This window comes from Thermobia domestica, chromosome 3 (genome assembly GCF_964235325.1).
Source record: "Thermobia domestica chromosome 3, izTheDome1.hap1.1, whole genome shotgun sequence".
In the NCBI taxonomy this organism is placed as follows: Eukaryota; Metazoa; Arthropoda; class Insecta; order Zygentoma; family Lepismatidae; genus Thermobia; species Thermobia domestica.
In genome coordinates, this window is record NC_137456.1 from 20,958,479 (window position 1) to 20,976,401 (window position 17,923).

At 37.8% G+C, this 17,923-nt stretch overlaps 1 protein-coding gene across 1 annotated transcript in view; it reads left to right on the forward strand.

Moving 5' to 3' along the window:
* The first annotated feature begins 16,227 nt into the window (after positions 1-16,227).
* Positions 16,228-17,923, forward strand: part of LOC145680225 (ras-related protein Rap-2c-like) — a 47,036-nt gene continuing 45,340 nt past the window's right edge. The window contains exon 1 of the mRNA XM_081750543.1: positions 16,228-16,476. The gene's annotated coding sequence lies outside the window, so the exon portion shown is untranslated. The remainder of the gene's footprint in view (positions 16,477-17,923) is intronic.

Below are 17,923 nucleotides of genomic sequence, written 5' to 3' on the forward strand. Positions count from 1 at the left end.
TAACGTCTTGAAGACATGCAAGTCATATTATACAATATATTCCAATAATAAATATGATTCAATGTTGTTATATAACACCCATCGTGAATCTCTCGTGACGCGCTAAGAATTCTGATAACGTCTTGAAGACATGCAAGTCATATTATACAATATATTTCAATAATAAATATGATTCAATGTTGTTATATAACACCCATCGTGAATCTCTCGTGACGCGCTAAGAATTCTGATAACGTCTTGAAGACATGCAAGTCATATTATACAATATATTCCAATAATAAATATGATTCAATGTTGTTATATAACACCCATCGTGAATCTCTCGTGACGCGCTAAGAATTCTGATAACGTCTTGAAGACATGCAAGTCATATTATACAATATATTTCAATAATAAATATGATTCAATGTTGTTATATAACACCCATCGTGAATCTCTCGTGACGCGCTAAGAATTCTGATAACGTCTTGAAGACATGCAAGTCATATTATACAATATATTCCAATAATAAATATGATTCAATGTTGTTATATCACCCCATCGTGAACCTCTCGTGACGCGCTAAGAATTCCGATAACGTCTTGAAGACATGCAAGTGTCATATTATACAATATATTCCAATAATAAATATGATTCAATGTTGTTATGTTACACCCATCGTGAACCTCTCGTGACGCGCTAAGAATTCCGATAACTTCTTGATTAAATTTAAAAAAAAAAAAAAAAAAAAGAGTGCAAAAATTGTACAGTCAGCGACAAGAAATCTTTCCGTTTGGTAAAATTTATTTCGGATATAACGGTGATAAGGCTGAAACGTACAGGGATAGTATGGCTGGAAACTCCTTTTTTTTTAATTTACTGAAAACTACTCTCAAATTGTCCTTCCATTCTGACCTTATTTACGAAACTAATTTTATCAAACGGAAAGAACGCAACTCTTAGGAATTAGAAATTAGATTTCTGGGCTTTCAGTACCTAAGGCCATGGTAGCCCGTCACGTAGGAAGGATGACGTCCGTCGGCGAGCACACTATGCAAGGAAAGAGAAAGAAGGAAGGATTGGGGATGGAAGAAAGCTGCCTGGGACCTGTGTTAGGTACCATCCCTTCATTTGCCTGGTGTAAATGAGGAAAACGCAGGAAATTCTCGCTCAGAATGGTTGGCCTTAATATGCTTTTATACTTTTTCGACCGAGTGCTCCACCGAGAATCGAACCTGGAACTTCTCGCACCAAAGGCGAGAGCGTTAGCGACTACGTCACGCGGGGTCACGGAAAGAACTTTTATCGCTGACTGTACATAAATTTACAAAAGGAGAAAAGCTTTCAGAGAATCCAGACTGACTAGCCCGAGTAAACTCGGGTTTTAAAACATTCACAATATTGTTCTCCCGAGTTAACTCGGAAAATTTTAGAAATAATACGTCATTTTTGTACTCGCCCGTATAGTCTCGGACTGATTAGTTTCACATTGTATTTGGTAGATGGAGTTCGTACACACAGATTCGCAAGTTAAGTTACACTTTTTTGCCGATAGATGTCTCTATAATACAACTTTTAGTTTATGTATAGAGAGCAATAAATGATACAAAGAACTATCGCTTCGTTGAAGATGTGATACCTCGTGTGTCCAATTTGTTAGTTTTTCAGGACACGAAAAAAAAAAAAAAACGTCACTATATCTATTCACAATATTAACATTTCAGACCTTCTAAAAGATGTTGTATCCTTTAAAAATAGCCTACACTGATACAGCTGCTCTCATTACAGCACATATGGCTATAATACATTGTACTCACTGGCATACGATTTATCACCTGAAGTTGCCAAGAATGGAAATACAAGCAAACGCTATAATCGATTGTTTCTCAGCAATCGGTGTCTTGTGACGCACGAGGGTTTGCTAGAACATGGATTATTGCTTTCTCATCAGGTTTATGCTAAAAACTCTAAATCGCCAAAATTGGACATAGAGGGTTCATATCTTCAACGACACTATGGATGGGGGCGATTGCGTTGACCATCTTGCACAATATGCAACGACCAGGAAGCGCGGCAAGTAAAAGTACAAGACAATCTTCTTTCATCTGCTTGATCTAGCCGTGTGAAACTCATATCTACCAGTGTTCGAAGTGGAAAAAAAGCAGAGGCGGTATGTTTTGTTACGATTTTAACTCGACATACCAGCTATCTAAGTGTTGAAATACAGTGAGGGTATGTTGCCCAAAAGATTGCATTTTTACTTACATAATCGAAAACCATTGGAGAACTTATCTTTAGTTACAGGGGGGCTGGTAAGACTTTGATCCCCTGCCAACTTTCTGAAAAAAAAATCCTCTTATGTTTTATTATAGAGAATTATAAACGAAAATGTTCAAAAGCAGATATATATTTTTAACAATTTCCTGTGGAAAAGCTCGAACCCCCACTCGACTGAGGGGTATTCCAAACCCCCGGCAGAATCGCCCACAGCAGACAACCCTTAAATCCGCTTATACTCAAAACATGACATTTTTATGAATTAAGAAGACACACGCATACATACGAAAGAAACAATTCAACATGGCACTTCAAAATATAAACTAGATGAACTTCTTTGAAGACACTTCATTTTAAAAACAAAAGGTAGGAAAAAGATAACAAAGATGTCGGTGTTGTCAACTTAGAAATTATTTCTATATAAGGAATAAAATCTTTTTACGTGCAAAGCTATTCGTCAGATACTGTGTGTAAAAATCGATTTATTAAAGGTATTAGTATCTACTTTCCCGTGACGGTATATCTTGGTCACTAAAAAACCAGAGGCGGTATGCCTTCACCACTGAAAAACCAGAGGCGGTATGGCATACCACCGCATACCGTCTTACTTCGACCACTGATATGTACTGTACAAAAAAAAAAAAAAAAATGCGGTGGCACCAAAACACATCTGGAATACCGGATTGAAATTGCGAATGACGTAATAAAGTTGTATCATATCCCATCAATGTCACCGAACTTTGGACGACCAAGTCCAGTACACATCCAAGTCCAAGGACACATCCAACTTCACTACAACTTTCACGTCGTTATTTCCTAGTGATTTTGCCACCCGCAGAGATGTCAAATCTTACAATGCAGTGCCATATGTATTCCAGAATTTTTGACACCCGTGGCAAGAAAATAAGAAGGAAATCCCGTAACTATTGTCCTGACCGCAATGTGGCTTCATGTATTTCACCATGTTTGCACGAGTATCATACACCACCTAATACTTGAAATGTAGAAATATGTGTAGCAGATCCACATGGTGAATGATAGTGTTTCCTCCGAGTTAACTGAGTCTTATAACTAAATATTCGATCTGTCCCACAAACATTTGGTTCTTTTTGCCTCTTTTACCAAAAATTACGTCACATATAATAGAATTGTTGGCTGATCTATGGTCGTAAGAAAGTAACACAATTTTGATGCCTATAATATTGCTCCTAGTAAACTCGGGCTAATACAAGACACCTTAAAAAAAAAAAAAAAAAAAAAAAAAACTGAAATATCTTGGTTATGTAAAGTTCTGGAACCAAAATGGATTCATTGTAAGCTATGCCATGTAACGTAGTTTTGAAATAAACAATAAAAAAATGTGTATTTTAGAACACCATTTGAGGGGGGAAAAAGTCGTCAGGCAAGTGGTTAATTTGAAAATTTTTGTCTCGTCCTGTCTCGTAAGCAGTGTCGTTGATTTTTGTGACTTTGGGCGGCCCATTCAGGCATGTACCCCGTTGCCAGTTATCATCTAACAAAACATCACTGAAGATTTTAGTACGAATATAATAGGCGCAAGCAAAGTTTGGTGACCCTGACTATCTTCGACCACTGCCAAGATTACTGCACAACCCTATATTTTGTTGTCTCGCAAATCCACATGGCCAGGATCGAACCACAGGCGCCTCGCACCAAAGGCGAGAGCTCTACTACTAAGCCATTGTGCTTTTTACGGAGATATAAACCATTTTTAAGTTTAACGACTCACCTAATATACCTGGGGGGCACATGGCTTAATGATAGAGTGCTAACCTCTGGTGCGTGGGGTCCCTGGTTAGTTAGCTTTCCAAGTAATTTTGTGATGGGTAACATCCTGTCCGTGGCTTTTATCGAGGTACTTTCATTTTCTACGATATTCTCATTTCACCAATACTTTCAACATCATCCACTTACCTTAATAATTGTCTCCTTTTGTCCAATGGGCATAAACGTGGGACGTTAAACTGAAAGATTTATATTTTTCCACGCTATACACTGACGCAAAAGGATATGAGTTGTGATGTGACGTTGATTTTAACGTCCCTTTCTGCAGTGTGAGAAGTAGACCTACAGCTTAACGTGGGATCCAAACCACATAACCTCTCGCCTAGAAATCGAACCCTGGTCTCCCCACGCCAAAAGCGTGTATGCTAACCACTTAGCCACAAAAGAGCTCTACCGAAGCTAAAGACAAACTATGATGATGATAATGTCAACAACTGTAACTTTTGACCTTGAGAATCCAATTCTTCAACGAATGCAAAGCTACGGCCTTAAGGTTTGACCTTGGGAAGCCAATTCTTCAACAAATGCAAAGCTACAACTTCAACGTTGACCTTGAGAATACTATTCTGTGACGAATGCAAAGCTACAACCTTAACGTTTGACCTTCAGAATAAAATTCCTCAACTAATACAAAGGTACTACCTCAACGTTTGACCTTACCTTGAGAATACAATTCTTCAACAAATGCAAACCTACAACCTTCACGTTCGATCTTGAGAATACAATTCTCCAACAAATACAAAGCTCCAACTTTAAGGTTTGACCTTGAGAATATAATTCTTTAACGAAAGCAAAGTTACAATCCTCACATTTGACCTTGAGAATCCAATTCTTCAACGAATGCAAACCTACAACCCTAACGTTTGACCTTGAGAATATAATTCTCCAACAAATGCAAAGCTACAACTTTAACGTTTGACCTTGAGAATACAATTCTTTAACGAAAGTAAAGTTACAATCGTCACATTTGACCTTGAGAATCCAATTCTTCAACGAATGCAACCTACAACCCTCATGTTTGACCTTGAGAATATAATTCTCCAGCAAATGCAAAGCTACAACTTTAACGTTTGACCTTGAGACTACAATTCTTTAACGAAAGTAAAGTTACAATCGTCACATTTGACCTTGAGAATCCAATTCTTCAACGAATGCAAACCTACAACTCTCACGTTTGACCTTGAGAATATAATTCTCCAGCAAACGCAAAGCTACAACTTTAACGTTTGACCTTGAGTATACAATTCTTTAACAAAAGCAAAGTTACAATCGTCACATTTGACATTGAGAAACCAATTCTTCAACGAATGCAAACCTACAACCCTCATGTTTGACCTTGAGAATATAATTCTCCAGCAAATGCAAAGCTACAACTTTAACGTTTGACCTTGGGAATACAATTCTTTAACGAAAGTAAAGTTACAATCGTCACATTTGACCTTGAGAATCCAATTCTTCAACGAATGCAACCTACAATCCTCACGTTTGACCTTGAGAATATGATTCTCCAGCAAATGCAAAGCTACAATTTTAACGTTTGACCTTGAAAATACAATTCTTCAACGAATGCAAAGGTACTTTGATCCCGAGATGCACTAGTAAAGAATTTGCTTGTACTAGAGCTCATAACGACATACTCCTTAGTATTATTAAATGGTAACTTTGTGCCTGAACAAAATGCATGAGGACTACTGAGGTCAATATCAGAGATGGTGTGGGTCAGTGGGCCGTGGGTCAAACAGGACTTGACCCACTGCGACCTTCCACCCACCGTGATTCATTCAGACCCACTACGACCCATCGAGCTACTTTGCTCAGTGCATTGTAGACAGCATCTTCTGAACACTGGTGAATTTTAGTGCGTTTTTTCCATTTTCTTCCTTTTTCATTTGTTTGTATTTACTTACCTGAGTTGAGTAAAGTGAAAAAGAACTTCAGGCGCTTTTGGATATTGATATGTGTAATCAGTGGCGTATTTAGGGGGGCTTCCGGGCTTAAGCTCCTCCGAAATTTTACTTAGTATAGTAAAGTATATGAAATATCTTGCAGAATTTTCACATTTCCAGGCAAAGCCCCTTTCGAAAGTTAGCAAAGCCCCCCTCGAAAGTTAGCAAAGCCCCTCCCGAAACAAAATTGTAAATACGCCACTGGAGACGAGGCTTTTACAAATTTTACGAAATGAGACGAGAGACCTTACTTCTCATCTCGTGGACATCATTCACCTATTGCCTTACTAGCCCGAGTAAACTCGGTTTTTCAAAACATTCACAATATTGTTCTCCCGAGTTAACTCGGAAAGTTTTGGAAATAATACGTCATTTTTGTACTCGCCCGTATAGTCTCGGACTGACTAGTTTCACATTGTATTTGATAGCTGGAGTTCGTACACAGACTTTCGCATGTTAAGTTACACTGTTTTCGCCGATAGATGTCTCTATAGTACAACTCTGAATTTATGTATAGAGAGCAACAAATGAAACAAAGAATTACCGCGTCGTTGAAGATGTGATATTTCGTGTGTCCAATTTCTTAGTTTTTCAGCAGACAAAAAAAGTCACTATATCTATTCACAATATTAACATTTCAGACCTTCTAAAAGGTGTTGTATCCTTTAAAAACACGCTGATACAGCTGCTGTCATCACAGCACATATGGCTATAATACATTGTACTCAGTGGCATACGATTTATGACCTGAAGTTGCCAAGAATGGAAATACAAGCAAACTCTATAATCGATTGTTTCTCAGCAATCGATGTCTTGTGACGAACGAGGATTTGCTAGAACATGGATTATTGCTTTCCCATCAGGTTTATGCTAAAAACTCTAAATCGCAAAAATTGGACATACGAAGGTTCACACCTTCAATGACACTATGGTTGTTGTGGACTATAACGATACAATGGATGGGGTCGATCGCGTTGACCATCTTGCACAATATGCAACGGCCAGGAAGCGCGGCAAGAAATACTACAAAGACAATCTTCTTTCATCTGCTTGATCTAGTAGTGTGGAACTCATATGCACTGTACAAAAAATGCGGTGGCACCAAAACATATCTAGAATACCAGATTGAAATTGCGAATGACATAATAAAGCTTGTATCATATCCCATCAATGTCACCGAAATTTGGACGACCAAGTGCACTACATATCCAAGCCCAAGGACTCATCCAACTGCACCACAACTTTCACGTCGTCATTTCCTAGTGATTTTGCCACCCACAGAGAAAATGTTCAAATCTTACAAGGCAGTGCGATATGTGTTCCAGAATTCTTGACGCCCGTGGCAAGAAAATAAGAAGGAAATCCCGTAACTATTGTCCTGACCGCAATGTAGCTTTATGAGTTGCACTATGTTTGCACAAGTATCATACACCACCTAATACTTGAAATGTAGAAATATGTGTGATAGATCCACATGGTGGATAATAGTGTTTCCTCCGAGTTAACTCGGTCTTATAACTAAATATTCGATCTGTCCCACAAACATTTGGTTCTTTTTGCCTCTTTTACCCAAAATTACGTCACATATAATAGAATTGTTGGCTGATCTAATAATGCTTTATAATCGTACGAAAGTAACACAATTTTGATGCCTATAATATTGCTCCTAGTAAATTCGGGCTAATAAAAGACACTTAAAAAAACTGAAATATCTTGGTTATGTAAAGTTCTGGAACCAAAATGGATTAATTGTAAGCTATGCCATGTAACGTAATTTTGAAATAAACAATAAAAAATATGTATTTTTGAACACCGTTTGAGGAAAAAAGTCGTTAGACCTTGTTAAAAGTCGTTATCATCTAACAAAACATCACTGAAGATTTTTGCATGAATATAATAGGCCCAAGCAAAGTTTGGTGACCCTGACTATCTTCGACCTCTGCCAAGATTACCGCACAACCCTATATTTTGTTGTCTCGCAAATCCACATGGCCAGGATCGAACCACAGGCGCCTCGCACCAAAGGCGAAAGCTCTACTACTGAGCCACCGTGCTTCGTACGGACATATAAACCAGTTTTAAGTTTAACGACTCACCTAATATACCTGGGGGGGAACATGGCTTAGTGATAGAGTGCTAACCTCTTGTGCGTGGGGTCCCTGGTTAGTTAGCTTTCCAAGTAATTTTGTGATAGGTAACATCCTGTCCGTGGCTTTTATCGAGGTACTTTCATTTTCTACCACATTCTCATTCCACCAATACTTTGATCATCCTCCACTTACCTTAATCATTGTCTCCCTTTGTCCAAATGGCATAAACATGAACGTTAAACTAAAAGATTTAATTTCTTCCACGTTATACACCGACGCAAAAGGATATGAGTTGTGATGTGACGTTGATTTTAACGTCCTTTCAGCAGTGTGAGAAGTGGACCTACAGCTTAACGTGGGATCCAAACCACATAACCTCTCGCCTAGAAATCGAACCCTGGTCTCCCACGCCAAAAGCGTGTATGCTAACCATTTAGTCACAAAAGAGCTCTACCGAAGCTAAAGACAAACTATGATGATGATAATGTCTACAACTGTAACTTTTGACCTTGAGAATGCAATTCTTCAATGAATGCAAATCTATAATCTTAGCGATTGACCTTGAGAAGCCAATTCTTCAACAAATGCAAAGCTACAGCTTTAATGTTTGACCTTGAAAATACTATTCTTTAACGAATGCAAAGCTACAACAATAACGTTTGACCTTCAGAATACAATTCTTCAATTAATGCAAAGCTACTACCTTAACGTTTGACCTTACTTTGAGAATACAATTCTTCAACGAATGCGAAACTACAACCTTAACGTTTGACCTTCAGAATACAATTCTGAAATTAATGCAAAGCTACTACCTTAACGTTTGACCTTACTTTGAGAATACAATTCTTCAACGAATGCGAAGCTACAACCTTAACGTTTGACCTTGAGAAGACAATTCCTCAACGAATGCAAACCTACAACCTTAACATTTGACCTTGGGAATCCAATTCTTCAACAAATGCAAAGTTACAACTGTAACGTTGACCTTGAGAATCCAATACTTCAACAAATACAAAGCTACAATTGTCACATTTGACCTTGAGAATCCAATTCTTCAACGAATGCAAACCTACAACCCTAACGTTTGACCTTGAGAATATAATTCTCCAACAAATGCAAAGCTACAACTTTAACGTTTGACCTTGAGAATACAATTTTTTAACGAAAGTAAAGTTACAATCGTCACATTTGACCTTGAGAATCCAATTCTTCAACGAATACAAACCTACAACCCTCACGTTTCACCTTGAGAATATAATTCTCCAGCAAATGCAAAGCTACAACTTTAACATTTGACCTTGAGAATACAATTTTTTAACGAAAGTAAAGTTACAATCGTCACATTTGACATTGAGAATCCAATTCTTCAACGAATGCAAACCTACAACCCTCATGTTTGACCTTGAGAATATAATTCTCCAGCAAATGCAAAGCTACAACTTTAACGTTTGACCTTGAGAATACAATTTTTTAACGAAAGCAAAGTTACAATCGTCACATTTGACCTTGAGAATCCAATTCTTAAACGAATGCAAACCTACAACCTTCAAGTTTGACCTTGAGAATATAATTCTCCAGCAAATGCAAAGCTACAACTTTAACGTTTGACCTTGGGAATACAATTCTTTAACGAAAGTAAAGTTACAATCGTCACATTTGACCTTGAGAATCCAATTCTTCAACGAATGCAAACCTACAACCTTCACGTTTGACCTTGAGAATATAATTCTCCAACAAATGCAAAGCTACAACTTTAACGTTTGACCTTGAGAATATAATTCTTTAACGAAAGCAAAGTTACAATCCTCACATTTGACCTTGAAAATCCAATTCTTCAACGAATGCAAACCTACAACCCTAAAGTTTGACCTTGAGAATATAATTCTCCAGCAAATGCAAAGCTACAACTTTAACGTTTGACCTTGAGTATACAATTCTTTAACAAAAGCAAAGTTACAATCGTCACATTTGACCTTGAGAATCCAATTCTTCAACGAATGCAAACCTGCAACCTTCACGTTTGACGTTGAGAATATAATTATCCAACAAATGCAAAGCTACAACTTTAACGTTTGACCTTGAGAATACAATTCTTTAACGAAAGCAAAGTTACAATCCTCACATTTGACCTTGAGAATCCAATTCTTCAACGAATGCAAACCTACAACCCTCATGTTTGACCTTGAGAATATAATTCTCCAGCAAATGCAAAGCTACAACTTTAACGTTTGATCTTGAGAATACAATTTTTTAACGAAAGCAAAGTTACTATCGTCACATTTGACCTTGAGAATCCAATTCTTCAACGAATGCAAACCTACAACCTTCACGTTTGACCTTGAGAATATAATTCTCCAGCAAATGCAAAGCTACAACTTTAACGTTTGACCTTGAGAATACAATTCTTTAACGAAAGTAAAGTTACAATCGTCACATTTGACCTTGAGAATCCAATTCTTCAACGAATGCAACCTACAACCCTCACGTTTAACCTTGAGAATATGATTCTCCAACAAATGCAAAGCTACAATTTTAACGTTTGACCTTGAGAATACAATTCTTCAACGAATGCAAAGGTACTTTGATCTCGAGATGCACTAGTAAAGAATTTGCTTGTACTAGAGCTCATAACGACATACTTACTCCTTAGTATTATTAAATGGTAACTTTGTGCCTGAACAAAATGCATGAGGACTTCTGAGGTCAATATCAGAGATGGAGTGGGTCAGTGGGCCGTGGGTCAAACAGGACTTGACCCACTGCGACCTACCACCCACCGTGATTCATTCAGACCCACTACGACCCATCGAGCTACTTTGCTCAGTGCATTGTAGACAGCATCTTCTGAACACTGGTGAATTTCAGTGCGTTTTTTCCATTTTCTTCCTTTTTCATTTGTTTGTATTTACTTACCTGAGTTGAGTAAAGTGAAAAAGAACTTCAGGCGCTTTTGGATATTGATATGTGTAATCAGTGGCGTATTTAGGGGGGGGCTTCCGGGCTTAAGCTCCTCCGAAATCTTACTTACTATAGTAAAGTATATGAAATATCTTGCAGAATTTTCAATTTTCAGGCAAAGCCCCACCCGAAAGTTAGCAAAGCCCCCCCTGAAATAAAATCGTAAATACGCCATTGTGCTTAATTGTGATAATAGCATTAGGACTTACTACTTGGCTTTCGAGGGAGCCTGTGAGAGCTAACTCCTAGAAAAAAATATTTTTGAATCACCTGTAATTGAATGTGTGCGTGATCATCACGGTCAAATGGCAAAGTCAAATGAAATGACTTTTGGTATATAGTTAGGCTCCAATCCCAACTGGTAGGTTATCATATCGTTTCCATTATAATGCATATCTTAAGGGGAAAGTGGGGGTCCGAATGTTTGTTAAAAATTGAGTATACCAAGAGTCGTTCAACTTTGGGAACTAAAATTCAGTATACGACAGAAGGTATCCTAGCGTTTTTTTTTTTTTAATTTTCTTTTATGAAGGGCACCTTCTATATTAGGGAAATTGTTAGTGGATTGATATGTAAAAATAACTGAAAACGATCGATACTAGTTGAGAAACAATTATTAATTCAGACAAAATCTGCAGTACTTCGCATTTTATATTCACTACCTTTTATTATAATTATTGCTGAAGCTTACGTTTATTATATGGATCCTTCAGAGCACAAGGCAATTAAGCCATAAAGTTGTCAGGAAAGTAGACAAAATTTGTACTGTAAGCTTAATTTCATGTAAATGTTGTTTGTACGGTATGCTTAATTATATGGAAAATTTTACACCTTTTCTCCTTTACGTTGGTCTACTTTACCTATATTAAAGACTCAAATTTCGTCGTATTTTCCACTGTAAAATTTCTCTAATTCAACAAGGAAATAATTATAAATGATAAAATGGAAATTCATCGTAAGAGCGGTGTTCGAGCGATTGATCGTAGAAATTCAAACTCCGATTAGCTATAATTTCACGGCCTTGCTTTATTACAAGTGTAAACTCTTTAGTCAGTGTGGCGTGGATTATGGGTCAGAGTTGATGACGATGGCTTTGGTGGGTAGGGGGTGTATCACGTGGGTCGGAGTGGTTCATGGTGGGTGGTGGGTCGGAGTGGGTCATGGTAGTTCAGAGTGGGTCATGGGTCAGTGGATCGTGGGTCAATTTTTCATTGAGCCACGCCATCTCTGAATAATGAATGAAACAATGGAATAAAGAAAGTGGGAGGAATAATCCTGAGAAAACCCGCGCACACAGTGTTTGTCCATCACAAAACCCACTTGGCGCATGCTGGAATCGAACGAAGAACCTCATGCACCAGAGACGGACACTCTACCACTAAGCTGCCACGTCCCCGGAAATAGAAACAAATCAATCAACCAGTAACTCATTACTACAATACCGTACAATTTAAGAATACCTCCAATCATTAAAAATAGGCGAAACAATGCTAAAAAATGATTGATTACTCTTAAAAACAAGTAATATATATATATATATATTTTTTTTGCTTCGGACAACATCCAAGTAATGAAGCTTTTATTACATGGAATGATGTATGGAAACCTGGAGTAAGGAAGTCATTTTTCAATTTGTGCAAGGTTTTCGATGAGAACACGTTTCACAGCTCTCTCATGCTATACAGTCAGTGACGTCCTTTTGGCGCGAGAAACTTCGGATCGATTCTCAGTGGGAACTCACGGGTCCACGTTAAACTATGGGTCTGGGTATTGTATACCACCGATGCTAAGAGGGACGTTAAATGAGTTCAGTTGATTTTAGTTTAGCGTCCCTTTTCAGCAGCGAGGCTATATGAGATGTGGACCTACTGATTAACGTGGAATCCGAAGCACATGTGCTCCCTCTGGGAATCGAACCCCGGATCACCCACGCCAAAGTAGCGTATGCTAACCACTTAGCCACGAGGGACCTCGTAAGAGGGACGTTAAACTCTAAATTAACTGACTAATCAGATTGATGCACTAGTCTTCAAATTCCACAGCTTCGCTTTATTTATTTACTTATTTATTTATTTTTACTTAATTAAAATTATAAATAATGAATATTCACTAACCATGAGAAGAACTCGAACCTATTTAAGTGAAAAAAAGTTGCATGCGAGATCTAACACATAACGTATCCCCTTTAGCCTTGGCTAACACTTGTTGCCAGGCGAAATTTAAATTAAATTGAAGTCATCCTTGTGGCATGAGATAATTTGTGGCAGATTAGAAACAGGGAAGTGATCTCAGGCCACTGGAAGCACTCGTGGAGCGTGAACGCTGAGCGATGTCGATCTATCGGCTTTCAGCTAAGCTACATTACTGCGCGTTCGAAACTCGTGCCGAAACTTCCCCCATATTCTCCTTTGGATGATATGCAAGGTTGCAAATCCATAATAGCAAAATATAACTATAATTTTTATATTTATTTTTTTTCCTTTCAAAATCGACTACACAATTTTGTATTTTCGATTCGCTGTGAACTATTTTGTTTGTTATAAGCTTTGGACTAATAGTGTACAGTCCAGAGATTATGGACCCTTCACAATAGAGGCGAGTAATTTGCTATTTTGTTCATGGGTGCCAAACTGGTGTTTTCAGAGCAGATAGACACTTCGAAGGTCAAAGTTACCTGCTTGTGAAGAAGAGAAAAAATGAAGTACGGATAGCCAGACTTGTTAACTTATGTACTGCAGGTCAGTTGCGCCTGGAGAAAATTTTCTAGGAGAGCATCTCCATGGTTGCTATATTACGTCTGGAATTTCTAGGGGGGGGGGGCGGCTCCTTGACCCCACCTTCAGGCTCCCATGCTGTAGGTATTATCACTCATATTTGCCACTTTACTAAAGGAGAAATTTAGAAATATGGAAGAAATGATGAAATAAAATAAAAATGTCCGAAAATGTTCCTTAGTTAGAATTGAGATTAAAGTAAGGATCACCTAACACGCGAAAATTTCTGGGTTTTATGGGAAAACAATTTCTGCAAGCGCGTATGACATGTAGATGAATTCTGATATAATTCAACCTTTCGCCATTATGAATTTAACAACAAAGAAAGAGAGCAAGAAGAAAAATAAGTAAGGGAAGAAGGTAGAACAGGAAGAAATGAAGGAAGGAAGAAAGAAAATAAATATTGGATGATATAATTAACTAACTCTATGGCCTATGGAACCCGAAGGTTCAATGCCGCGTTCACAAAAGCTCTCCACTGACATCTATCCTTAGCTAACTGCATCCAGTTTCTACTTTGTATTCCAATCTCTGCGAGATCCATTTTAATATTGTCCTCCCATCTGCGCCTAGGTCTTCCTAATGGTCGTTTTCCGATTGGTCTTCCAGTCAAGACTTTGAAAACGTTTCTACTTTCTTCCATTCTAGCTACATGACCCGCCCATCTAAGCCTCCTAGACTTGACGACCCTAACAATGTTGGGTAAACCATATAAATTATGTAGTTCCTCGTTATGAAGTTTCCGCCATTCCCCATTCTCGTTCCTCTTGGGTCCGAATATTCGTCTCAGGATCTTGTTCTCAAATACTTTCCGTCTATGTTCTTCCCTCAGAGTAAGTGACCATGTTTCGCAGCCATACAGAACAACAGGCATGATTATCGTTTTGTATATTTTAAGTTTCAAATTCCTCGACAGAATTCGCGACGACAAGAGATTTTGAATCGAATTGTAACACGAATTCCCTGCTTTAAGTCGACATTTAATTTCTTCGTGAATATGATTTTCGTTTGTTAATATCGATCCTAGATATTTGAAAGTAATTTGATGATATAATAGGTTTTGATTTTGAGTGCTGTAGTACAGTATCCTGATAATCTGTAGGTGGTTTCAGAAAGTTATTTTTCTGAAATTTTAATGGGGGGCACGATGGCTGAATGGTAGAGTGCTTTCCTTTCGTGTATGAGATCCCTGGTTCGTTCATCGGCCCAGTAAGTTTGTAAAATGAAATGAAATATTTAAGTTTTGCGTCCAACGGTTATGCCGGCTAGGCTAAAGGAGACGGTGATGATGAAAACTGAGTGCAATAGTGGAATAAAAATAGCCAGAGAACCCCGAGGAAACCCACGAACACGGTGTTTGTCCACCATAAATCTCACTTAGCACGAGCTGGAATCGAACCAGAAAACTCATGCACCAGAGGTGAACGCTCTACCACTGATCCAGCCTACGAGAAAAGACACACACTGTGCAGAAGCACCACTCACAACACAATAAACAAAAAGACGTGGATTCGAAGCCCTGAAATGTTGTAACTGGCTTGTGGCTGGGTAGAATTTCCAACAAGACCTTACGTGTAGATTCAAGTAAGGCCCCAGAAGTTTGCCAGTCAACGCGCTCAAAGGCAAAACAAACCTGACACACTCGATATGCGAGAGATATCTGAGAATAAGCATTTTTTCTTTCGAAGATTTCGATGTAGTAGGCCTCAATGAGCGATTTTATGTTTTTAAAACGAAAATTCTTAAAATATGTTTACATACGGAAAACTGGAAAATATGTGTTTTATGTACTAAAATAAAATTTTGATGTTGTGACAAAGGATATGATAAACATTTTGGCAAAAGAAAGAACCTGTATCTCACTGCGGCCAAAAAAAAAAAAAAACGGTACTAATTATGGCCACTTCCTCACAGTCTAAAACCATCGCATTACACTAGTTAAAATGCAATAGTTAATTACCAGGTAAAGGAAATGCTAAGATTACGTACAAGTGGTAGGGCGTTCAACTCCGGTGCTTGGGGTCCCTGGTTCGATCCCAGCTCGCGCCGTGTGGACTTTGTGGTGGATAAACACCATGCTCGTGGGTTTTCTCGGGCTTCTCCCGTTTCCTCCCATTTTCTTGATTACACCATTTCACTCATTTATCACCGTCTTCTTAGCCTAACCGGCATAACCGTGAGACATTAAAGATTTCATTTCATTTTTTAAAGTGACTCAAAGCAACTTCGTTTAAAGAAATTACAGAAAAAAAAAATACAGTTCTAGAACAATTTGGTTGGAAACACTGAAGTAAGTTCTTTTGTCAACATGGGATGATCATGCGCGGTGTGTATCTGGGAAGTTTTGTTGTCGTTCCCCTCTCCCCCCGCGTCGCGTCGCATCAACGCAGAAGACCGCCCAGCGTACACGACAGTTTTCCCGTCGGAAAAAGACCGAGCATATAAAAAGCGCGAACACAATTTTCGTGCCGCGATTCCTTGTTCATCAGTGCTTCGAATCTTATCTTCGCTTGCAGCAGCTAGCAATTACAACAGGAGAGAACTTGTAGTTTGTTTTGTTTTTTTATAGACTATTCTATTCTTTGAAGAATCCTGTACGGTAGAAGAAGTGAAGATTATTTTCGCATACTATAACATTTAAATCAGGTAAGTTTATCTATTTTCTTTTTGCTTTCAAATTATTTTAGATCTTCGAAACTTATTGTAGACTTGCTTTTATACATGTCGCACTTTTTAGTTTTAGCTATGGTTATATGGAGCGGGGCGTTTTGAGAAAAGTCACATAGGTAAAGATGAGTATTTGTGTGTCTGTTACTTGCAAATTTTTCAATTTTGAGCCCTGCATCCGATAGAGCATCAAAAAGTATCTGAAAGAAGTGATGGAATTGTTCGCGTCACTCTTACCGTTCCCGAGATATTGGTCAAAAAAGTTCCGATTTCGGGAGATTTAAGGAGCCATATCTTGGGAACCGTAATTCATAGAGAGATCATATTAGTGTTGATCAATACCTAAGAGTATGGTGAACACTTTGGTACCAAATAGTAACCGGTGGCTACTGGCCAACTGGTGATCGTTACCCAGATATTGGCCAGAAAAAAGTTCGGATTTTGAGCAATTTAAGGAGCCATCTCTCTTGTAAGTCACAGAGAGATGATATTTTGCGTTTGTTTTTCATTTTGAGCATCTGTCTTCGTAGTAATCGTAGGACGTTTTTAACCAAACTCTTAAACAAAACATGTGGTAAAAATTTAGTAGTCAAGGAAATTATACATGGATAGCTATATTACAATTCTTTAATGAGTATAATAATAAAGTACATAGAACGATTGGTATGAAGCCTGTAGGAGTTAATAAGGAAAATCAATTCTTTTTAAGTATGTTCTGACAATGCTCTTGAACCATTCTCAACCGGTTTTATCTCTGCAATCTTATCGATGTGATTTTCTACTGGCCGATAAGATCGTGTCAGCCATTTCTTTTGATTTTATTGCATCCAAGATTATCTACCAGAACTCATTCGACCATGACCAAACTTGACATGGAGGTACACTTTTGAGTTGCTTAGTACACGTGTGGAACATTTTCCTGTGCAGTTTTTTTTTTCGAGTTATTAGCCACCGAAATTTTAATATTTTGGACTGAAACAAATTTTCGTCAACAAATTTCACAAATTGCTATTTAGATAATTTATAATAAACTAATAAATTTTAGTAACATAATAACATTTACTTGTAATAAATATTTATCAAAATCAATGAGGTACAAATTGTTTCCGCAATCGGGAAAGTTATTGGTACACTCTTACTGTATAAGAGTTACAGAAAAAAAATGCTAGGATAAAAAAAACTCATAAATATACTACTTTGAACTTATTGGGAGGGGTCAAATAACACACCACACTACGATTATATAGGATAGTATCGAACGGATGTTATTCTACAAGTGAAAAGAAAAAGGATAAATAATTTTTAAATATTGACACCTATATTCCCACAAAAAATGGTGAAACTAGATTTTGCTTTTGTTATAAAAGAAGTAATAGAGATGATGAGTTGACTTTCAACAGCCAGGCTATAAAAGACATGGACGCAC